The 24,983-nt window shown below is 43.3% G+C and overlaps 2 long non-coding RNA genes across 2 annotated transcripts in view; both read right to left on the bottom strand.

The window, feature by feature from the left end:
- The window catches only part of LOC112545251 (uncharacterized), a 39,894-nt gene extending 23,447 nt beyond the window's left edge, over positions 1–16,447 (bottom strand). The window contains exon 1 of the long non-coding RNA XR_016350272.1: positions 14,195–16,447. This is a non-coding gene — a long non-coding RNA (uncharacterized LOC112545251). The remainder of the gene's footprint in view (positions 1–14,194) is intronic.
- A 445-nt stretch (positions 16,448–16,892) lies between these two features.
- Positions 16,893–24,983, bottom strand: part of LOC149523930 (uncharacterized) — a 50,431-nt gene continuing 42,340 nt past the window's right edge. The window contains exon 3 of the long non-coding RNA XR_016350270.1: positions 16,893–24,950. This is a non-coding gene — a long non-coding RNA (uncharacterized LOC149523930). The remainder of the gene's footprint in view (positions 24,951–24,983) is intronic.

Genomic DNA, 24,983 nt, shown 5'->3' with positions numbered 1-24,983 from the left:
GCAAAAATTGATCAGAAGAGATTATGCAAATGAAACGTGAGAAAATGCTAATCCGCACTTCATTTGCGTTGCCTCTTCCGGCAAAAGTCGTAGGCTATGTCTAGACTACACTCTATTTTCGTAAGAGGATATGCAGAGTCCATGGAAATTTACAATCTTCTTCAGATCTCACCTTCGAAAGCAGAGCTTTCAAAAGTGAAAGTAGTCTGGATGCATTTTTTTTCAGAAAAAACTCCTCTTTTTTTTTTTTTTTTTTTTAAACTGCTCTTCCTTAAAAAAAATGAGGTTTATGCAGTTTTTTTGAAAGACTTTTTTTCCCTGAAAAAAATGCATCCAGGCTACTTTCACTTTTGAAAGTGAGATCCCGTGGTATTTGCAGATCCTCTTTCGAAAATAGAATGTAGTTTAGACGTACCCATAGTGTAGACATAGCCATAGTGTTGGCTTCCTTTCACTTGTTTAGATGGAAGAAGTGGGAAAAGTCCCTCATGGTGGCATCTTCTGACTGCTGGGAGACAGATCCCTGGAAGATTGTAACAGAGCTGAATTGCCTGTGGGCTAGGCAGCATTTCTACTACAGGCAGTGCTTTGCATGGTGTTACAGCTCAGCTATATCGATCCTGTGAATTGGCAAAGCAGCACTTTAGCTCACAGTTCCTAAAGCATATTGCTCTTTCTCTCTTAGAATGCACCCTCTTGTTTGAATGAGTAGATCTCAAATGAACACCATGACTTCAAAACATGAGTTCGGACCAATTCACTTGGCCTAAATGGCAGGGCCAATGTCATGGACCTGAGAGTAAGACCACTCCATCTTTACATAGTGCTTCAAAGTGTTGTGAGCACACTAGTTCCACAGGAGGGAGGTACTAGCCCTGTTCTACTGGAGGAAGGGAAGGATACTGAGGTATAGGGATTGTGACTTCCTCCAGTTTCCCACAAGTCCATGGTGAATCTTTGTCAGCTCATGGGCTCCCGGCTCCCATCTTGGTGTTCATTCCACTGTTAGGTACTAACAGTCTTCACTGAGCTGTACAGTACATCAAAACTGTCTCTTCCTCAGAGCTTTCTGAGACATGTAGACAGCCTGTGCAAAGAAATCCAGAGGTGAAGATAACTCAGTGGTATGTGTCCCTTTCTGCCTTCTTTCTACGTTCTCCAGAAGCAATACCTGCTAACAGGGGCAGATGACTGTTTTGCGGGGCCCCGGGCAGCATAATTCCGCGGGGCCCCCCCTTTGCCACGGCGCATGCGCAGTGACGCCATGCACATGCGCAGCAGTGCCACGGCGCATGCACGGGGCTTTCTGAAGCGCGGGGCCCGGGGCGACTGCCCCGTTCACCCTGCCCTATATCCGCCCCTGCCTGCTAAGCTGCGGGATTGTCCTTCCAGGGGTAGCAGAATCTCACCATTCAGATGACTATATTTACCTGCTTCTCTGCAAGCTTCCCTAATGTAGATGTGCTATCTCAATTTAGAACCCCAGGAGGAATAATTTAGAATGGCTCTGGTCAGGGGCTATTTCAAAATAGTAGAAGGGGAGCGTCTACACATGCCTTATTCCAAATTAGCAATTTGGAATAGGCGTTATTCTTCAACATAAAATGAGGGTTACAGAAGTTGGAATAAGCCATCCGTTATTTCAAAATTATAATTATAATAATTTCGAATTAACAGAATTGCTGTGTAGATGCTCGCATAGTTATTTCGAAATAACTTTGTTGTGTAGACACACCCTGAGCGACATTACTTATTCCTTCAAAAGGAGTAATTTTTAGATCTACCAACTGTGGTGGAAGTTTGAAGAGTGAGAAGAAAAGAAGGGCAGATCCATGAAACATTATTATTTCATGATTTTAAAAAAAGCTTATTTTGAGAGATGGAGTTGCAATTCCGTCTGTAGGCTCAGGTGACTATATAAACCACTCCAATGTTGCTCTTTTGAATTACAACACAACCAGAAACGCTTAATATAATTATAGGTTTGTAATTTGCAGTTGCCTGTTATTAATTTATAGTATTTTCTGTCTAAATCAAAGAAAAATACCTAGTTGTTTACATAGCAGCTCCATCAAACCTAACATCAAGAATTTGAGCAAGATTTTAAGAATCAGCATTTCTTGGTCCCTCTGTCATTCCCTACAGAATTCAAACTATCATTAAAACTAAATAGACAATCTTCCAAATTTGATCCAATGCCTTCCTCTGCCTGTAGAAAGGCTGAAAAAGTAGCTGTATGAACTGCCTCATTCAGCATGGAATACAAACTCTGAAGCCTAATGGTAAGTTACATACTAACATTAAACTGTTTTATCCCTTATTGTTTTAGCTGAAACACCTGTACTGCTGGATATGGTAGATTTTAGATTCAGGAAAGGTCTGCTAAGTTACTGTGTATGTCCTTGGGGGCTGCAGCATTTATGTTGCTTAAGAACCATTTGTTAAGCTTGAAGGAGCGATGTCTGACCCTGCCGCTTCACCTAGCAGTGGCTCCAGAAGGACAGAGAATGTGTCTGCTACTTTCCTGATGCTAGGAGAGGCATGGAGGTTAGGTCGCTTCCTAACTCCCACTGAAGAGACAGTAGAGTAGAGGGCTTTTTACTAGACACAGAAGAAACAAGATGGCTACTTGGTAACTCTTAAAGAAGAAAGCAACATCTAGTCTATGAGCAGCAGGTCACTGGCAAGTCCAAATCAATAAGGGTAAGTTGGTCAGTTTTCCCAGGACCTCTGAAGAAGGCAGCAAGTGAAGAATTAGAAGGGTGAGAGACAGGACTTGAGCATGAACTCATGTCTATAAGAATGCTCTGGACCTAACGGCTTGTTTGGGACCTTATGGATTTTTGTTGAGTTCAGGATTGTGCCTGAACTTTTCCACACCACTAATGTGGCATCCCATTGATTACACCCAACTTCCTTTGCATGTTGACCATAGTGAGAAAAATTGAGAGGGCTTTTTTTTTCAACAAAGTAACTTTGTTTACATTCCAGTGTTCTTAGACCAATAATATTGAGAAAGAGACAGTGCCAAGTTCATGTTGTAATATCAGAATACGTTCAAACAAATACCTTGCTTCTGTTTAGGAATTGCACTCAGAACCATAACAATATTATTTAGGCATCAGCCTGGTTGGAAATAGAAATTTTGTGTATGAGAGAAAATGTACTCCTCCTTTTTTTTCGAACAATGTTGAAACTCAGAATTTTCTGACCAGCTTTACTTAGGTGTTTAACCTTTTATTTCACAGTCTGTAGTGGGAGAATTTAAGACACTTTCCTCTTTTTCTATGTGTTTGGGATGGTTTCTTTTGGATCCAGCATGTTTTGAATAGGAATGATGTAGTCCCTTTGGCTTCAGGAGCTGTTACAATGTCAAAGAAAATGGAGTCACTTCTGTTGGCATTGTACTCTCTGTGCAGATCTTCTGTGCCCAATGCACTGTAAACTCAGCTGTTACAATCCTTCCAAATGGTGCTGCAACTGCTTTGTCTAAGCCTGTAAAAGTCACGCCTGGCCTCCTGTGAATAATTTAGTGTTCTGTTTCTGCTCATTTGTGAGGGATAACAAAATCTGTGAATTAAGAGTATTTCCTCTCTACAAAGCCAGCCAGAAAATGTAGTAGTTTAATGAGATTGTAATTCCTGTAGCACATAAGAGAAATTACACAGTTACAAGCAATTGTCAGTTTTAATTCTTCAGAGGTTCATGAATACCAAGTAGAACTGAATATGTGAGACAGTATTTGCAACTAATGCTTTTAAATGCCTTTTCAATCATTTGTTAAATAAATTATTAGTCAATAATTATTTTCATTATTTGACCAGCACTAATAGTGAGATTTATAGTGATTTCAGGTTTGTTGCCACCTGAGCCTTGATTTTTGTATCCTGTTTTTTATCCTTATAATGCTTTGGCATAAAACATGAAGCATTCCTCTTCATCCCCTGAAGGCTCACAGGAAGCTACTGAGCTAGAGCTGTCCATCTTTCACTATATGTTAAAATAGGGTGACTGTATTTCCTTATGCTGAATATGGCACACCTAGTAAAATTACTCATACTCAAGCAAGTTCAACAGCAATCAATCAGAACTGTGCAGTAGAGATGTTCAAATTAACATCAAGTTTACTGAGCCTCTGTTTAAAAAATATACTGAGCAGCTGGATTCTTATTTGCCTTCTTATCTTTAAGGCTTTGAAGAGAGGGTCACACGGGGAAATGAGATGCGCGCACACTCCTATACACTTCTCACATGGGGTAGGTGAGTGACTGACTAACCCTTCTTGCCCCAGGCTGTCTTCCATGCCTGCCTGGGCCCTTAGATGAACCTGCCTCTCCTGGTGTTTGGCACTGCATCTTCCCAAGGCAACACAGTGGGAGTGGGGAGAAGCATGTGTGTGGCATGTAGGGTCACATTCCTGTGCCTGTGAAGGAGGGAAGGAACTGGAGCTGCTTCCAGCCACAGTGGATGGGTTAAAAGGGATGACTTGGCCCATGTCTGTGCAGAGCTCATCCTCTCCTCTCACCCCTCCTCATAGTGAGAAGCAGCTTTTCCCATCCTGCTTACACAATGTCAAAAGGCAGTGAATACCTCCAGGCTGCTGCTGGCCACCTATATAACCTGGCCACCCCGACCCCCAGCTACATCACAGGCAGGGAGAATTGAAGCCATAAGGATGTATTGTGCACCAGGGCCTCAGGAACCTGTCTGCAGAGGCTTCAGTGAACCCGGCCCAAGAGGGGGCTCAGCAGGGGAGGGTGCCTAGGGGATAGATCAGCCCTGTGCTCCCTGTGGGCAGAAAATGAGTGGAAGGAAAAGGATGTTAAGTCCCTGCCCAGGGGGTTGCTGTGGATCCTGCAGGTTGGGAGCATGAACAGACTGGAAATCCCTCCCCTCCTCCTACCACTATTCTAGAGCTTAGCTGAGGGGTGGAGAGGCTTCCCTTGCTAGAGTTGTGCGGGGCTCTGGCATGTGCTGTGCTTGGCTTCACCTGGCCAGCACCCCTGGCCAGTGGTTCTTGGGCTTTCCCAGAGCACCAGCCCCACCAGAGGCAGTGGGGAAAGGAAGGAGCCTGCTGGCCAGGCTGTTGATGGGCTCTCCAGCCAGGGGCTGGTTCTCCACACAACACTAGGAGTGGAATGTACCCTGCTGAGGGGAATATGGAGGAGCAGTGGGGCTGGGAAGGGGTGAAGGGGCAAAGCAGGGAGAGGACTGTGAGAAGGGGAACATGTAAAGGGCCAATGGGAGCAGGGGTGACATGTAACTATCTGCCCCCTGGCACCTGCCTGCACTTACCAGGCACCACAGCTTGAAGTGCACAGCCAGTGCTGGCCAGAAACGGGACAGGAAGGTTCCCTGCTGGTGGAGAGGGCTGTGCTGATTATTCGGACAGAATAGCTGGTCTCCTGTGCTGCATCTTTGCCCCACCATCAGACTCACTTACCCACTCCCATTGTCAGTCACTGCCCTGTCAGCCATTCCTCCCCCCTACATTCACTACATATGGGTGGGTGGCTGGAGAGCAGGGATCCAGCTAGCAGCAGGACCTGCCAATATTAATGGGAGGGATAGAAATTATGAGATAATTTGCCCATTTTTAAGAAAAAGTAGGGGCATCTGCAGAAGGGTTTAAATACAGGACTTGCTCCTTTTAAAAGCGGGACAGCTGGTCACCCTATGTTTAAGATAATTTAAAAAACAATTATCCCTGTTGCACACCTCTGAGAAATGTGCATCTTTGCCTCTTAGAAGTTTTCTGGCCCCTGTCACTTTCTCTGTACATGAAAGGGAACTTATACTGTCTCAAAACAAATCCATGAGGATTTGTCACCAGCCTGTGACTGCTCTTCTATATTTGAAAAAGCAGGAAAATGTAATGGACCAAACTTCAAAGTCAGTCAGATAATGTTTTGCCCTGCCTGGTTTAATGTGAGAGAAAAGTAACTACAGATGATATATCTCAGGCCAGGTCTACATTGGCAAAGAAAATTGATGTAAGATACATAATACCAGCTACGACAGTAGCTTGAGTTGATGATCTTATATAGATTTTTCTGGGGCAGCCACATACTGGGAGGTCGATGAGAGAAACTCTTCCATCAACTTCTCTTATGCCTCATGGATATGACTGGGAGGAATACTGCAATTGATGTGGGCATCTTCAGCATTTGATTTAGTGGGTCTTTACCAAACTACATTGAACCACAGAAGATCAATCTTGTCTAATAAGTATAGACAAGACCCAAGTCATATGAATGATACAAAAATAGAATTACTAGAGATGATCAACCATTTGACCTATCTAGTCCAGGGTTCTGTCTCCAATACTGGCCAGAAGTTTCAGTAGAAAGTGTGAAAATTGACAAATTAATGGTTATGCAATAACATGCTCATAAGGAAAGTTTTTTCCTTCTATTCCCAGATTGTTAGTGTCTGGATGATATATTTAAGCAGGAAGGATCTTATAGAATTTTATCCTAAATAGTGTATCTGCATTTTATATAGATTTGTACTGAAATATAAAAATCATGAAGTTAGTTAAAATTGCTAAGTGAAATTGGAGATAAGATATACCATTGAACACACATCTGTGTAAAACAGCACAAAAAAGCCTCAACAACTCCCTCGCACAGTTATTCAAGTCACAGAAATAACTTTAATTGCTGTGTCATTAAAACTTTAATAACTAAGTAGCTGACAGAGTCCCTGTTCATAATGACAAAGAGTCAGCCTTAGAATTTTAAAATGCCATTTTAATGAAAACAGCCCTGTTCAGGCATGTGCACAGTGTGTGGGTGGGAAGATGTATGTGTTTACACACACAGAACAGCTGCAGTAAAAGAATATTATTAAGGTTGCAAACCAAGCACTCCAAAGTAAGAAAATGACAGAATTAAGATGCCTTCCCACTTTTTACCAGCCAAAAAGGCAAACGACAGAGAGGTGCAAACAGAGAGGGGTGTTTTTTTTGGGGGGGGGAGAGGCAGTGTGGGAGCTGAGCCTCAGGGGAAGAGGCTGTACAGGGTCAGGGCCTTGAGGGCAGGGAGCTTCCACTGCTCCTGGCTCTGTTCCACTCTTAGAACAAGCCTTCTCCCAGCTAATCCCAAGAAAGCTGTTCTGTGGGGATGCTGGCAGGAAGTCCCATAAAGCTATGCTGGCTTCATGCCAGACAGGGATTTCCCTGTACTTGAGGAATCCTCGACAGCTTTTGGGGGCTTTTTTAAGGTGTTTGCATCCCTCTAGCTGCACAAACATACTCCGGGTTACAAACTATTGCATTCATCATTTAAATCAGCTTCTGTACCAAGTGACTGGAGAGTAGCTAACATAATGCCGTTTTTTAATAAGGGCTCCAGAGCACTGTTCCCTCTAATTTGATGTTTTGTGCTCCAATATGGTGGCCATGTGTGACACATTTTACAAATAAAATTCATCTGATGTGAGTGGGCCAAGGGGTTTTGAGTGTTGGAGGGGCAGGCCTGGGGTAGAGGTTGAGATTCAAGGGTGTGAGGGCTCTGGTTGGTGGTGTGGGCTCTGGGCTGGGGTCAAGGATGAGGATCTCGTAGCTGCAGCCAAAGGTTGAGGGGTGAGGGCTCTGGCAAAGGCCAGGAATGAGGAATTTGGGTGAAGAAGGGTGCTCCAGAATTACTGCAAGGAGAGAGGCCTCCCCCCAGCTCTCTCTCCTCACAGCAGCACCTGGGTTTGGAGTGGGGAAAAGGCACCTCTCCCTTTGCTGATGGTTCCAGGTTGGGGGGAGGGTGGCGGTGTGGCAGGATATGTGCCCTTCCTTTGCTCTGGCAGGTTCGAGCCATGGCTGGATTTGGGTTGGAACTGGGCTGCTCCAGCCGCAGTTGTGTTCAGACCAGGGAAGAGGTGCTCCAGCTGCAGCAGGTTTGGGCTGGCACTGGCTTCAGGCCATCCATCCCCAGGCAACGTCAGGGATGATGGGTGGCCCTGGCCCATCTGTGGCAGGTCCCTCGGTAGGTTACTTGATTGCCTGTGTGGCACTAAATAGGTGCTGCCCATTTTATAGGGAACTTAGCTCCAGAAGTGATCCCAGCAATTATAGGCTGGTAAGCCTGACTTCAATACTGAACAAGCCAGTTGAAACTATAGTAAAGGACAGAACTGTCAGACACATAAGTGAACATAATTTGTTGGGAAAGAGTCAACATGATTTTTGTAAAGAGAAATCATGCCTCACAAATCTATTAGAATTTTTTGAGGAGGTCAACAAGCATGTGGACACGGGGGATCCAGTGGCTATAGTGTATTTAGATATTCAGAAAGCCTTTGACAAGATCCCCCACCAAAGGCTCTGAAGCACATTAAGCTGTCATGGGATAAGAAAGAAGGTCTTCTCATGGACTGGTAACTAGTTGAAAGATAGAAAATGAAGGGTTGTTCAGTTTTCACAATGAAGAGGGGTAAACAGTGGTGTGTCTCAAGGGTACTTACTGGGACGATCCCTAGTCAACATATTTATAACTTATCAGGAAAAAGGGGAAATGGTGTAGTGGCACAATTTGCAGATGATACCAAATTTCTCAAGATAGCTAAGCCCCAAGTAGATTGCCAGGACCTACACAATGATCTCTCAAAATTGTATGACTGGGCAACAAAATGGCAGATGAAAGTCAATGTTAATAAATACAAGGTAATGCACACTGGAAAACATAATCTCAACTATACATAAAAGATGATATTGGCGTCATCATGGATAGTTCTCTGAAAATATCCACTCAATGTGCAACAGCAGTAAAAACAAACAAATAAAACCCTAACACAATGTTAGGATTCATTAAGAAAGTGATAGATAACAGGTCAGAAAATATCATAAATCCATGGTATGCTGACACCTTGAAAACTTCATGCTGATGTGGTGGCTCCATCTCCAAAAAAGATATATTGGAATTGGAAACGTTTCAGAAAAGAGCGACAAAAATTAGTAGGGGTATGGAACAGCTTCCCTGTGAGGAAAGAGTAGTAAGACTGGGACTTGGAAATGAGACAACTAAGGGAGGATATGATAGAGGTCTATACAATCATAACTGTTGTGGAGAAAGTAAATATGGAAGTGTTATTTACTCCACATGACACGAGAGCTAGGGGTCACCAAATTAAATTAATAGGCAGCAAGTTTAAAACAAACAGGAGGAGGTATTTCTTCACACAACACACAGCCAACCTATGGAACTCCTTATCAGAGGATGATGTGAAGGCCAAGACTCTAATGGGGTTCAAAGAAGTTAATGGAGGATAGGTCCATCAATGGCTATTAGCCAGGATGGCAGGAATGGTGTCATAGAATCATAGAGCTGGAAGAGACCTCAGGAGGTTATCAAGTCCAGCCCCCTGCCCAAGGCAAGACCAATCCCAACTAAATCAACCCAGCCAGGACTTTGTCAAGCCGAGACTTGTTTGCCAGAAGCTGGGAATGGGCAATGGGATGGATCTCTTGATGATACCTGTTCTGTTCTTTGAAGCACCTGGCACTGACCACTGTCAGAAGATAGAATACTGAGCTGGATGCGTCTTTGGTCTGATTAGCAGGGCTTAGGGTTTGGCTTTTTCCTCTTGGAAGTCACTGAGCAACATCACCCATGTCTACTCTGCAGCCACTACGGAAACAAAGACGCAGTGCTGCAGCTATGCCTCCGTAGTACTGCAATATAGATACTTAGGATACATGGAAAGAGTTTTTCTGTCCTTGTCCTTATCCACCTTTCTGAGAAGCGGTAGCTAAGCTAATAGGATAATCTTTCCATTGACCTACCTGTATCTCCAGTAGGGCTTAGGTGGACAACTATAGTCAATAGTACATGACATTTTTCAGAGTCCTGGAAGATGTAGCAAGGTCATCCTAAATTTTAGCTGCTAGCCTGGCCTTCAACTTCCTCAGAAACCAGCCTTCAACTTGGTCACTTTTAGGGCCAGATTTTCAAGAAAGCTCACCATTCCCAGTTGGGGTCACATTTTCAAGAGTTCTTCTCTTAGTCAGACACCAAAGATCAGCACTTATTAAGACTCCAACTTGCAGGATACAGAGCTCTTCTGAAAATTTGACCTTTATTGGGGTGTTTTTTATGATTGTGTGTAAAGAGCATAATTAATTTGGGCTTATTTTTCATTGCATTATGTTTTAAAAGCTCCGTTGTAGAACTAATTTAATTAAAGTGTGAGAAGAAGAGGGTTAGGGCCCTGCCAGAAATGGTATACTAGGGAAGCACCTAGAAAAGGTCACAGTTTCACAAGTAATTTATTAGGTTTATTAATTTATTAATTTATTTGCCTGGAAAAGGGCAAATATTGTGCCCATCTATAAAAAGGGGAATAAGAACAACCCAGGAAACTACAGACAGTTTAACGTCTGTCCCAGGGAAGATAATGGAGCAGGTAATTAAGGAAATCATATGCAAACACTTGGAAGGTAATAAAGTGATAGGGAATAGCCAGCATGGGTTTGTGAAGAACAAGTCTAATCTGATAGCTTTCTTTGATAAGATAACGAGCCTTGTGGATAAGGGAGAAGCGGTGGATGTCATATACCTAACTTTAGTAAGGCATTTGATATGGTCTCGCATGATATTCTTATTGATAAACTAGGCAAATATAACTTAGATAGGGCCACGATAAGGTGGGTGCATAATTGGCTGGATAACCGTAGTCAGAGAGTTGTTGTTAACGGTTCTAAATCCTGCTGGAAAGGGATAAAAAGTGGAGTTCCTCAAGGGTCTGTTTTGGGACCCGTACTGTTCAATATCTTCATCAATGATGTAGATATTGGGATAGAGAGTACGCTTATTAAGTTTGCAGATGATACCAAACTGGGTGGGGTTGCAACTTCTTTGGAGGATAGGGACATAATTCAAAATGACCTTAGCAAGTTAGAGAAATGGTCAGAGGTAAACAGGATGAGGTTTAATAAAGAGAAATGCAAAGTGCTCCACTTAGGAAGGAACAATCAGTTCCATACATACAAGATGGGAAGCGACTGTCTAGGAAGGAGCATGGCGGAAAGGGATCTAGGGGTCATAGTGGACCACAAGTTGAATATGAGTCAACAGTGTGATGCTGTTGCAAAAAAAGCAAATATGATTCTAGGTTGTATCAACAGATGTGTTGTAAGCAAAACTCGTGAAGTCATTCTGCCGCTCTACTCTGCACTAGTTAGGCCTCAGCTGGAGTACTGTGTCCAGTTCTGGGTGCCACATTTCAAGAAAGATGTGTAGAAATTGGAAAGGGTACAGAGAAGAGCGACAAGAATGATTAAAGGTTTAGAGAACATGACCTATGAAGCCAGGCTTCATGAACTGGGCTTGTTTAGTTTGGAAAAAAGAAGATTAAGGGGGGACATGATAGCGGTTTTCAAATATCTAAAAGTGTGTCACGAGGAAGGAGAAAATTTGTTCCTCTTGGTTTCTGAGGACAGGACAAGGAGTAATGGGCTTAAAGTGCAGCAGGGGAGGTTTAGATTGGACATTAGGAAAAAATTCCTAACTGTCAGGGTGGTCAAATATTGGAATAAATTGCCAAGGGAGGTGGTGGAATCTCCCTCTCTGGAGATATTTAAGAACAGGTTAGATAGACATCTGTCAGGGATGGTGTAGACGGAGCGTGGTCCTGCCTTGAGGGCGGGGGGCTGGACTCGATGACCTCTCGAGGTCCCTTCCAGTCCTATTATTCTATGATTCTATGATTCTAGGTTTGTTGTGTATTTTATGCAATTATATCTCTTGGAATTTACAAGGGTTCTTGAATACTAGTGAGCACAAGGAAAGAAAAAAAAACAGATCATCGAAGGTCAGAGGTATTTTCTGTTGTAAATTTGCATTGGGTTTATCTATTCACAGTATCGTCAGCACATTTGGAGGTCTCTGTTACAGGAAGTAGGAGAGTCCACTTTTACTTTGGCACTGCCTTCACATCTGCCCTGCCAGCAACAGCTCAGAAGTAAGAGTGGCCATTCCATACCGTGCCACACTTCCTTAGGAGCTGCTGCCTTCAGAGCTTTTGGTTGAAAAGAGGTAGCTCCTGACCAAGGGCCCAGTCCTGCAGGCAGCAGCAAAGAAATAAAGGTAGCAATACCATGCCATGCCGTGCTGCTGGCAGCAGCTGTGCCTTCAGAGCTGGACTCCTGGACAGCATCCACCACACCCCAGCTCTGAAAGCAGAGTTGCTGCCAACGGCAGCAGCACAGAAACAAGGGTAATAGTATTGGACACCCCCCAACAATAACCTTGTGATATCCCCCCAACTTCCTTGATGGGTCAGGACTCCTAAAATTGCAACATAATGTAATTTCACACTTCATTATTTCAGATATTTAAATTAACTCTGAAAACTGTCTGCCATCAGACAGTTTTTTAAAGTTGCAGAACAATAATTTGACTGGATAGTTTCACCAATACATTTACAGAACTGTGATGTTCCATGCATTTTACAAACAGGAACAGTATAAACTGTTTCAGAAAAATTTCAGCAGCAGGAAAACAGGCCAACTTTGTCTCATAAAATTGTTTTTGCTGACATTTTCATCACACGTTTGCAACCTCATAATGGGTAGGCAAGTAGCAAGTTGTGACTGCTGTTCCCAATTGAGTCATCCTATCTTTGTTATTTGTATTGTAGTAGTATATAGGAGACCCAGTCATGGGCCAGGACTCCTTTATGCACTGTATACACATGTAACAAAGATAGTCCCAACTTCAAAGAACTTACGGTGGAACTGTTCTTTTTCGTCCTGTCTTTCACATTCAGTACCATCCTGCTTGTTTGCCTCATCCACTTCTTATGCCTTGCCTTTTAGATTGTAAGCTGTTTGGGACAGAGGCCTCATGTAACATAGGACAGCGCTAGCACAGTGGTGCCCCAACTCAACTGACCTCTAAATGCACCTGCAAAATAAACTGTAACAGTAACAACACTACAAATTATTAGCTCAGCTCCAAGTGTTATCTTGATAAACGAAAGCACAACCATATTACTGTGTGGTCCAAAACACAACAGACTAGGAGGTAAGTGCTGTTATCAGGACTGCTGATGGGGCTGAGGGGAACAAAGGGGCCCATTGGCCCAGGGCCTGGCAATTTAAAAGGGCCTGGGAGTCCGGGCTACAGATACCATGGCAGTAGTGGTACCTGGAGCCCTGGACCTTTTAAACCATCACCAGAATTCTGTGTGGTGCTAAGGGCTGGCTGGGAGGGCATGGCATGGTCTGAAAGGCTGGCTGCCCATAGTTCTTCCCCTTCCTGGGGGCCCAGAGCCAAGCCCTCCACATTATCTAGGGTCTAGAGAAGTCTGTCACCAGCCGTGACTGTCATATCATAAGAATGTTTTCCTATTCTCATATATATGTTCCACTATATATTTGAGAGAGTGTCTGTCTGTACATCTGGGAGTCTGTCTGTTCAAGACTTCCTCCTAAATGGTAAGAGTTAGGACCACCAAATTTGTTTGCAGCTCCCTCTTACCATAACTTAAAGCAAGGACTTGCTTTGGTTGTGCTAGGACAATGGGCTGTGCATGGAATGCAATTGTTTCTCATCAGACAGGAAGAGGTGTGTGTGTGAGAGTGAGACACACAGGAGGGACAATTGTACTCCAGAATGACCACAGGGAACAGCAAGTGTGGTGGACAGTTATACCCCAGAATGGCAGGGGAGCAGCAAGCAAGCATGCCCCCTCTGTCCTGACAGCATCAGAAAGCTTTGGAGCAGCCACCAGACTGGCCTCGGGGAGCAGGTGGAGCCCATCCCACAGCTCCCAACTCCCTGCCCTGGCTCCTGCACCGCCACCCCTGCCCCAAGCCCTTTCTCAGCTCAACCCTTACCCTTACACCCCCACCCTCCCAGCCCCTTGACCTGAATCCCTCCTTACTCCCCAACCCTGATTCCTACTTCCCCAAGCCCCTTGCCTGACTTCTGCACATCTCAGTCCCCTGTCCTGAAGGACTCAAGCAACGCCAGAGAAATCTTCCAAATATATATTTTTCTCTCTTCCCCACCATTACCTCAGGCACTCACTGAGACAGCTCACTTCTGCGAAGAAGAGATGCTGGGTGGAGACTTTGCTCAGGGCTCTGACCTAGAATCCTCAGGGCATCTCTTGTGGGATACCTACCAAATGTTTGTTTTAATTTATTAGGGCACAAAAGCATAGTGTTCAGAAAAGTAGCTGTGCCCATTCTACTCACCTGCTTATTACCATTTAAACTGAAAATACAGTGTTCCATTAAGCCTGGCTGTTCCAAAGCTCCTCCAAGCAGCAGCTCTCTCGTGTGTATCCGGCTCTGTGGACGCCATGGTTACTCCCATTGTGCTTTCATACTAGCTTAACATCACACAGAGAGAATGAGAGTGCAGAACATTAAATATGTATTCGAATCAGAAAGCTTGGATTTTCCTGTTAAGGGAGCAGGGAATCAGGGGGTGGATTTTTGTTTACTGATATTTTCTATACAGTGGGTGCTGACACGGAAAGAGGCAAATATCCGTTCACTTTTCATCAGAATTCTAGCATGAGCCTTGAAAATGCCAGCGTTAACTGTCATTATAAAATGTACATTACAGTAAGAGATTCATGGGAGTTTTCACTTTGATGTACTGATCAAAATGGATACCGTTTCTTTGTAACCATTAACCATTAAACTGCTGCCTATGTTTATGGGCAACGGTAGAATACACAAGTTTGTCCCTATCTAATGGACCTACCCAGAGAGAAGTCTGTAAAGTTATTATGCAAAAATAGGCTAATTACACTGAACTTTCCCAGTCTTTCCTCTGAGAATCGGATTGAGCTGCTGAATATATAACCCTCTTTCTCACACTCATTTCTCTGCAGGGATCTCAACTTCAGACATCTCAGCTTCCAACAACAGAAACCAGGGGTTAGTCTAGCGCCACCACATAGAAGCAATTTTGCATGAGCAATGTGTAGATATTTTCTTCTCATTCTGCATCAGATGGCAGTCCATTAGGAAGAGGATCAGAGCAATCCCATGTAGCTAAGGAAAGTAAACCTACAAGAAGACTGGACAGTTGGACTCTGCATATTGACCAGTGTGAAATGGAGGTTAATATCCTGACAAAATGCTGTGCTCTTTCAGACCCACTCATCTCATGTACTGCAAAATTACCAGAATGAGCAATTGAAATGGCAGTAGGTGGCCAGCTAAGGAGCAGGAAAAGCTGACGTGCAGCTCCAGCAGAAAATGAATAAACCATTCAGGCTGGCACCATTTCATCCCATGGTTTGCTTTGCCCACATTTAAGATTGTCAGCTACCGATATTTCAGCATTTGCAATTTGAACCAATGCTCCTGGTGATGCAATTGCAAGACGAGGTATGAATATTATTGCTTTCATGTTTAAAACCTCATTAGAAAATGAATGAATGTTCCAGCTGTGAATGTTCACACTCAGGGCGTGTCTACACAGCAGAGGTTTTTTTGGAAAATAGTAGTTTTTCTGAAAAACTTCACTTACGTTCATGCTGCAATCGTGTTCTTTTGAAAAAAAAAAATCGAAAGAACTGAGGAGTTTTCCCAGCACTGCTAAACCTCTTTTTATGAGGAAGAAGCCTATTTAAAAAAGAGCTCTTTCAGAAGAAGGCATATATGGATGGGGAAGAGGGAGTTCTTTCTCAATAAGAGGAAAGAGGGAAAAGTACAGGTGCCCTGGTGGCCATTCCACCCATAGTAATCACAGCTTACATGTGAGACAATATCCATTCAGTGTGGATGCTATCTGTCAAAAAAGCAGATCACTTTTTCCATGCGCTTTTCTGTGTAGACACTCTGTTTTGGAAGAAGTTTTTTTGGAAGATCTCTTCCAAAAAAGCTGCTTCCAAAAGAAGCCTGCAGTCTAGACATAGCCTCAGACTCCAAAGTTTTAGGCAAGTCTATCAGCTCAAAGGGGAGGTGTGCAACAGATCAGATGCTATAACAAAAGGTACTAACCCCAGTCAAGGAACACAGGGCTGAAATCACTGATCCACTAGAGCCCTTTTACATTAACTCCACCAACACAAAGGAATTCTATCGGCACAGATAGAGCTGGTATAGTCTGGAGATCCTGCAGAACCCTGTGTCTCAGGGGACACAGAAGACAGATACATGAGGGAAAAGATGTATTTGGGAATACCTCTGTCCTTGATATATCCAGCTTTGGAATGGATTATATAAGCCATTGCTGCTGGAGTTTATGTTTATGCTGTAATGTGCATCAGGGCCAAAGCAGTTTCAGTATGTCCCAGGCTAGGCCTACTACATGGTCACCTTCATACCTTCATCTCAATCCTTAGTCCGAGTTTCACTCAGGTTTATGGATGAAGTTGTCCTGTAGAGTCTTTATGAGGACAAGGATAAATGTGAGTTTTGAGCCCTTTATCACTAAGAAGGTCCAAAATAGTAGTGGATTTCATTACATTCACTAGAATTATGTCTCCGTCACTTGGGCTGTGTCCAGACTCCATGCCTCCGTCGACGGAGGCATGTAGATTAACCAGATCGGAAGAGGGAAATGAAGCCACGATTAAAATAATCGCGGCTTCATTTAAATTTAAATGGCTGCCCCGATCTGCCGATCAGCTGTTTGTCGGCAGATCGGGAGAGTCTGGACGCGATGCCCCGACAAAGAAGCCTTTCTTCATCGACACAGGTAAGCCTCGTGAAACCAGGTTTACCTGTGTCGATGAAGAAAGGCTTCTTTGTCGGGGCATCGCGTCCAGACTCTCCCGATCTGCCGACAAACAGCTGATCGGCAGATCGGGGCAGCCATTTAAATTTAAATGAAGCCGCGATTATTTTAATCGCGGCTTCATTTCCCTCTTCCGATCTGGCTAATCTACATGCCTCCGTCGACGGAGGCATGGAGTCTGGACACAGCCTTAGACAACTGAGATAGCTAGGAACAGCAACAGACTCACTAGAGGCAAAAGCAAAGAATTAATTGACTTCTTAATTATTAGTGTAGCCAAAGACAGTTTTATTGGGCTTTATATTTAAAAACTGGGCTATATGCAAAGAAGAGTGTGCCAGATCTGAGTCTCTTCTGTATATTTTAATATATTTTGGACATTTTTATATGAGAAAAGCAGATTTTAAAATGAATCCTTTCATTATGTAGACTCTTTTATTATCTGTTGTCTTGGCCAGTGCATAAACTTGCCAAGAGCATTTGGAGTCAATTAAGAAAATAAATGGTGATCCCATTGGCAGAGTACAGAATGCAAAGGTCTCATGAAGAGATGACAAGTTTCAGCACTGAATAAGATAGAATAAAAAGAATATCTCAGAGAAAATAAAACTTATATATATAGTAGCCCAATGTCTGTGACTCTGTAACGCTGTGGTGTTACGTGTTGCCTCTGGGGAGCGCTGTTGCCTCCCAGCTGACTTCTGCGCTGGTCAGCCGGGCCGCTGTGGGGGAGCAAGTGGAGCAAGCGGCCGTTTGGGCTCCCCCGCGGTGGCCTGGCTGAGCCGCGCAGAACTCAGCCAAGCGCCATGGCAGGAGGGGAAGGAGGGCAGGGTGGTGATGTACACAGCCAGGCCCTGCCCCCTGGCCAAGAACAGACCCTGGCTGGGGGGAGGCCAAGGGAATGAGTGGGAGGGGGAGGACAACTGGGAGGCTGCAGGATCAGTGCTGGGGTGAAGAGGGGCAGTTGGCAGCCGCTCAGCCTGGTGGGAGCAAGTGGCACAAACAGCTGTTTGAACTCCGTGCTCCCCATGAAGGAGGGGGAGGGTGAGGAGAAGAAGAAGAGAGTGAGAGGCAGGAGGGGGAGAAGAGAAAGAGAGATGGAGACAGAGGCAGGAGATGGAGGAGAGCTGAGAGAGATGGAGCAAGAGACCGGAGGCTCAGGAAAGAAGACGGAGATAGAAAGGGAATAGGAAGTGGAGGAGAGACCTGAAAATCCCGTTTTATGATGGGCTAATTGGCTAGTGTTTAAGATATGTGGACCTGGCATTAGAGACTTTCAGGCTAATCATAACATTTGAGGAGATTGCTCTCAGCAGATGGATGTATCCCCCTGAGGGTGAGAATTTTTACACTGTTACATTAATTCAGTGGATGCTGACTGAGTGCAGGCATGACCCTGTGCCTTGTTCGGCCCTGCTGTGTGGTTCCGTGACCGCAGACACCTTAGTAGTGACTTGTCACGGCAAGGTGTCCCACCACAGAGGCTGGGATAAGGCAGTCCTCTCCAGGAACCTTGTGAGAAGGACCAAGGGGTTCCTGTGTGAGAGCGTCATACGGCTGAGTGTTCCGGACTGACACTCCATGTGCACCCACATGCACAGGCTGTTGTGTGACCCCCCAGACTGAGTAGGCCAAGCGAGGAGCATGCAGCCCCTTGCAGCCTGTCGCCTGCCCCCACGTGTAGATAGGGAAAGTTATAGAACTCATCTGAAGTACCCTTCCTGGGTTCCTCTGAAGCCTGGGGGACATCCTGGGAAGGGGTGGAAGGACCAGCTCCAGAGTCAGGAGCAGCTCCTGGTTGGCCTCCTTCTCCTCTTCATCATCCTCCACCATCCCACCCTCCTGCAGACTGATACCAGGCATGTCTTGGCTGGACTCAATGATGATGGTGGGAGATGTGACCAGTCCCCCTTCCAGGATGGCATCCAGCTGGTCATAGTACTGGCTGCTGTGTGGTGTCTCTACAGAGCATCTGCTCTGTTCCCTGACTTTGTGGTAGGCCTGCTGGAGCTCTTTGCCTGCCTTGGATGCCCTGGGATTTCTGGGAACCACCGAAATTTCTCCAAACCTGTTGCCCCTGGCAGTGTGAACATTCTGTGTCTACTAAAGACTCAGGCTGGCCACTAAAACTCAGGCCCGAGAGCTGGGGGGGAGAGGAGAGAGGGTCCACGCTCAGGTGACTTGCCTGAGCTTCTGCCAGTGCAACAACATCCATGCTGCTATTTTTGGTGTGCCAGCTCAAGCCCCTATAGTGCAGGTCTGTTTATCCAGACCACTGTGTCACTGTAGTGCTTATGCCAGTGAGGGGTTGGGGGAGGGAGGAGGATTCTCCCTCAAAAGATGCACCTATGCTGACGCAAGTTCCCAGGGCAGACTAGTCTGGGACTGCCTGTGGGGACTGAGAGAGTGCTTCCCTCACTCTTACACAAAGAAGCGAGTTGGGGGAGTATTTTCCCTTTGTATCTGGCACAGGAGGTGAGTGAGGTGCTGGCCGTCATTCAGAGGAGGTGGAGGCAGCAGTGAGACACTAACCTTTGCCAATCCAATCCAAAACAAAGCCATCTTAGGCTGCCCTTCTTCTGTTGGCCTGTGGTAGTTCAGCCAGTTATCCCCAGGCAGTGCTTCAGCTTTTCCCAGCTACTGCTATGTTTTAATAAACACAGATGAGGGGAAATAGGAGTCACTATGTTAAAATACTTCCCTGCTCAATGCCTCAAGGAAAGACCTGTCACACTGATACAAATGCTTGACATACAGATCATATTCAGTGTTTGATCATCTGTCATTTTTCTTGCAAGATAGTATGCTATCGTTTGCCACTGTTTAAAATAGCCCCAGAGGAAGTCAGGAATTAATCTTAACTTCAAACACATTGAGCCTTCTATTTCCTGTCCTGCTACAGAATGCTATCTGGTTTCCTACACCTCAGACTTTCTAAGTTTAGTTCCTTGAAGCCATCTGTTTAGAAGGATGGGAAGTGAAAGAAAACAATGTTCTTCATGGATAAAGCATTTCACTGTCCATAATTGTCCTGCTTATTTTCCTCGCTCTTCAAATACCATTATTATTTTGTGTAATTTTTATACACAAATTTTCATTAGATTTTTTTCTGTACAAAAACAGTTTGAACTCTTTTTCTTTGTCCTATAGTTTATATTTAAATGTCTCATGTGAGGTGTTCTAGGAAAAAGCACTATTATTTAATGACCTAGACATAATCATTTAGCCATAGCCAGTCTTACTCACTGAAGCCATTGCTAATTTCAAGATTGAACAGTTATGCATTAACATCATAGCAAATCTACTATTATTGCTCAAGACCTTCATCTTAGAAAGCAGTCAAATTGGCAGGATGCCAAGAGACGTGAATTTGAATTGCTTCACAGCAGAAATATTGTTAAATACTGTCAAAGGTAGAGATGCATGAAATGTCACCTACTTAGTGCAAACAATTCATTTTGCCTATACATCAACACATTTCTCAGTCCATAAACTTCAGACAAAAAGTATTTTTCCAGAGTAGGAAGCATCTCTTGTATGTTTGTTTGTTTGTTCTCGCAAAGGGTCTTTTTTGCTCTGCTCTGCCTCTGCAGGCAATAGAATTTCAATGCCATACTGCCCAAACTGAAAATTTTCTTGGGCCCTTATTTTTCCTGAATGGGCATTTAGCTGCCTCCTCCATTTCACTACAGTTTCTCACAGTTATTCTTGGTAAAATAGTGCAGATCATCCAGCCACTTCCCTTCTTGGATTGCTCCTTTTACCTCACATCATACTTTGGACTTCCTTTGGGCATTTGGGTGTCTTAACAGATTTTTGGCTTTTCCTTTTGCTCTTCTAATTGTCTCTTGCTATGATTGTGCAATGATCCATTTCTTCAGAAAGACACTTTATGGAGCATGATCCTGATTTTATTTTATTCTCTCAACTCTTTCCATAACATGTTGGTTAAGTTCTTTCTCTCTGTGACTTTTAACATATATCTGACCTTCCAACCCTTGAAAACAACTCCAGGGACAATTTCCTTTTAATGAAAACGTTTTACAGCATAATTAGATGCAGACAAGCTATATACTGTCTTTTGACAGACACAGTAACTCAGCATAAGCATGGATTTCTGTATATCTCTGCATGATGAATAATCCTTTTCTAATCCAAAATTAAATAATTTCTTATATGAATGCCAGTTAAAGTTATTACTAATGGTCTAAAAGGCTAAATGACTAATGATGGGACTTTGGGTGTTTCAGTTAGACCAAGTTTGTATTGCAAAGTGCTATTTCCTTTTTATCCTTCCTCAAAGTAGATGTAATGCTTTTTGGGTTGCTCTGGTGTTTGTATAATATTGCATCCTTTCAGGATCCTGTCACGAATGGCAAACAAGCGTTATATCGATTTGCTGCACTTTAAATCCAGTTTTGAATTGTACGCTCAGAACTCGGATCTATTCATGTTGGGATGAATACCACCCTTGTAAAAAGATTTTAAATAAGGTAGAATTCAGTGGAGGCTAGTGACATATTAAAGTGAGCTGGTGTATGTTCAGAGTTTACTGATACTATTGTGTAAAGATCAAACCATATCACTGTCAAGCTTAAAACAGTGTTGGAAAAGCCTATCCTGATGGTCTACTTTTCCATACCCAGAAATCAACCAATATTTTCAGTCTGAATGACTGCTGCTTTACAACCAAACAAAAAAGCATCGTACATTCTCTGGGATAGAACTTAAAGTGTGTGTGTCTCCTTCGTGACGGCTACACTGAAGTGGACACAAAATGGATTATGCTCTGTAGAATTCTGAGCTTTTAAGTTTTAAAAGTGCACTACACCGAAAACCCAAATCTAAATGAATCAGATCTGCCTAATTTTAATTTTACCCAACTAGGAGACTCAGTGACAGCTTCTACTTCTACTCATATTCAAACACTGATTACTAGACAAGCCTGTTTAATGTACACTTAAAAATTAAATGTGAATTAACTTTTAAAACAAGTACTGTACCATGGTATGTTGGAAATTTACAATTATATGTCACTTTTTCTCCCCTACCAAATAATGGGGCCCAGTTCTCATCTTATCTATACATATTTTACAATGGTACAACTCTACAGAGACATTCCTCTTAGATTAATTCAGTATCAGTGAGAGAAGAAAGGGGCTGCATGTTTCTGTTTTAAAAATAGTTTTACATGAAAGACCCTCTCCCCCCAAATCCTCCAAATGTCCAAGCTCAATTTCATGCCAGACAATTATTTCATATTGTGGCTATAGAGCATGGGTTCCCAAACTGGGGGGGGGGGGGAGGGGAGGAGCGGAGAGAGCGAGGCGACCCAGCCTCCCCGCCCCCATCAAGTTTTTCTGCCCTGTTCAGTTCCTTTTTTCCTTTTTTTTTTTTCGCTCAACAAGTTTTGCTGCTATTGGGGAGGGGAGGGAAGGGAGGGCGTGAGGGTTTTTCAAAAATCAAAAAAGGGGCCGTGATGCCAAAAAGTTTGGGAACCACTGCTATAGAGTTTATGACAAGATGAAGGAGGAAGAGGATGGACACAAAATCAGTTAAATATGCTCTTGAATAAGAAACATTGTCCTAACCTATAATTGGCTTCAGATTAATTCCATGAAGTACACAGGATTGATTAATGTTTCTTCTGTGTAACTGCTAAATAAATATAAAGATGAAAATATCTAAGCAGCTCATTGTTCTACCAAGGTATTATAACAAATCTGTTATAATACCACTCAAGAGTCTGAGACTATCACAGTGCTGCACTTCACAGCCACTCAGAACTTCATGGGTGCAGTAGAGAAAGCCCTTTTGCTCCAATAGCATAAGTTCTGTCTTGCCACGTGAGCTAAAGAAAAATGTCCATTCTTATTAGCAGTATAATGCTTGTGATACAGCACTGTGTCATCCAGTACTTGGCAAACTATTTACAATTATAAATAAGAAAGATGATATAAACGTATTTATCTCTTTCTTCCTAAAACTAATGGGCCAGGTTCTGCTACCTTACTCAAGATGAATTATACCTTACTCCTTAGGTAGTCTCCCTGATTTTAGTGAGACTATTTGTAAAGTAAGGCAATCATTAAGATAGGTCCAATTTATGCCATCCTTAACTAAGTAAACAGCTTCAAAAATATATAGCTTTAGGTCCAGCCACTATGGGCTTAGCATTTGTAGTATGCTCCCTCATGCATGTCATCTGATGAAGTGGGTCTTTGCCCATGAAAGCTTATGCTCCAATAAATCTGCTAGTCTATAAGGTGCCACAGGACTTCTCATTGTTAATACCATCATGGAGATTTTATCTCTAATTGCATTGCAATAATTGTCCACTTTTGGAAAGAAGGATCCAGATGAGAAACTTAAATCCGTCTCATCTGTCCATCATGATTTAAACAAATGATGCTGATGACATCAAAAAGTGTATTGCATTTGACAGGGGCATCTTTACTTGCTTGGAAGTAGGTAACTTGGACATTATGAAATATAAATTAAGTGACATTTCATAGCAGTTGCAGGGTCTTGGCTGATGATCATAATGACTGAAATGATTATAAATTAATATAAGGAGTGCAATTAAATTTTAATGTGCATAAATATATTGATTAGGTGAAGATTTAAAAAATGTTAACATCTATCAAATTCTAATATATTATTTAAACAGCTTTTTAAGTGGGAAATCAATTTTAAAAATACAAAATGTATTTTCTACGATAATTTTGGGTTTTGAAAGATGTGATAGGAGAAGGAAAGGAAAGGAAAGCAGCAGGGGCTAGTGTGTAAATCATTATTCTATAAATCCAGATGCCCTTGCCCTGAGAGCCAGAATAGCAAAGGGAGTCAGCCATCTTATACTCTGGCTGCAAGTTACCTGGCAGTTAGACAAACTTGTATTGCAGGAGTTTTTAAGGAGAATATTGATATCACAGCTAGCACCTGAATCCCAAGGGAGAAGAGAATATAAATAATTGGCAAGGAAGCACCTAGAGAATGAAAGCAATGTAGAGAAAAGACAGAGAGTAGACTTTTTGAGGAAGCCAGATGAGTAGTGCAATAAAATGGCAGGTTTCTTCCAATTCATGTGTTAGTAACTGCTAGAGCCCTGCACAGAGCTCTTGAAGTTCAGTTGATTCATTGTGGCAGGCATAGTTTGTTGTATCCCTTTTGGGATACAAGAGATGAAGTGGCCATTCAGAAAGAGGGAACAGATGAGGCCCTGGCAGGAAAGCTTAGCTGTGTGTGTGCGTGTGAAAGCAAAGGTGGAATGCAAAGACCCTCTGACACATCTTTTGTGCTGCCAATAAAAAGCACAGAGACAGTTTCAGTCATTACATTTCTATGACAGCAGAGAGAGCTCTGTCCCTCCAGTGCCATTAGGTGCTCAGTTTACCTAAGGCAGGTATGGAGGGGAGAAGGCCATGTTCTTTCACACAACCCTGTAGAGCTGTGCAGTTGCAGAGCAATGCAAGCTGTACTAGCCTACTGGATAAGTGCAGCCTGTATGCTCAAGTCCACTGCAAAACCTGGGACAAGGCTATAACTCTGGAAGCCCAATTCCTCTTGCGTCCCAGATCATTTCGGAAGTGCACTCACCTAACGCAGGCCAATAGCCAAGCAGTTCTCTGCTTGGGTAAGTAGAGAGCAGCACAGTATATCTATGTTTACTAAGTTGACAAAACCTGGTATAGTTTTTAAGTAACAGACATTTTCTGAAATAAATGATTGGAAGATTTTACTTTTTAAAATCTCTGTTTTAAACTGTTCTTTCAGTAGGCTCCAGGGAATAATGCAGATCGACTAGTTTGTGGAGTCATCCATTCCAGTCCTTGTTCTGCCATTCACGGCAGCCTTACTCACCCCCCTACTTGCTTTTCTCTCAGTCACGCTCTCCCCTGCCACCTATTTGCATGGAGAAAAAGTCCATGTCATAGTTCATAAAGCCACTGTCCTCTAAATACTTCTTTAAAATCTTCCTCTGCTGTTAGGCCTACTAATATGCTTCTGACTAGCGTTGGTTAAGTAACTGGTAAACTGTTACTTCTGCTTTTCGGGTAAACTTTATGTTCATTTTATCTTTGTGTCATCCACCCTAGCCTAGCCTCACCGAGTTTGTTTATTTCACCCATCTGGTAAGTCCTGTCTGGCATGCAGAGTGTGTGCTCCCTGGAACATCATCTCTTTATGACTTGTCTGTACAGTGCTTGGCATCATGGGGCACCACTCCTTGATTGGTGTTCTTAGGAGTTACTGCCAAAGAAATAATAAATAACAATCAGTGGT

This window comes from Pelodiscus sinensis, chromosome 9 (genome assembly GCF_052426305.1).
Source record: "Pelodiscus sinensis isolate ZL-2025 chromosome 9, ASM5242630v1, whole genome shotgun sequence".
In the NCBI taxonomy this organism is placed as follows: domain Eukaryota; kingdom Metazoa; phylum Chordata; order Testudines; family Trionychidae; genus Pelodiscus; species Pelodiscus sinensis.
The sequence above is the reverse complement of the archived record's forward strand: the minus strand, read 5'-3'. Positions and strand labels throughout refer to the sequence as shown.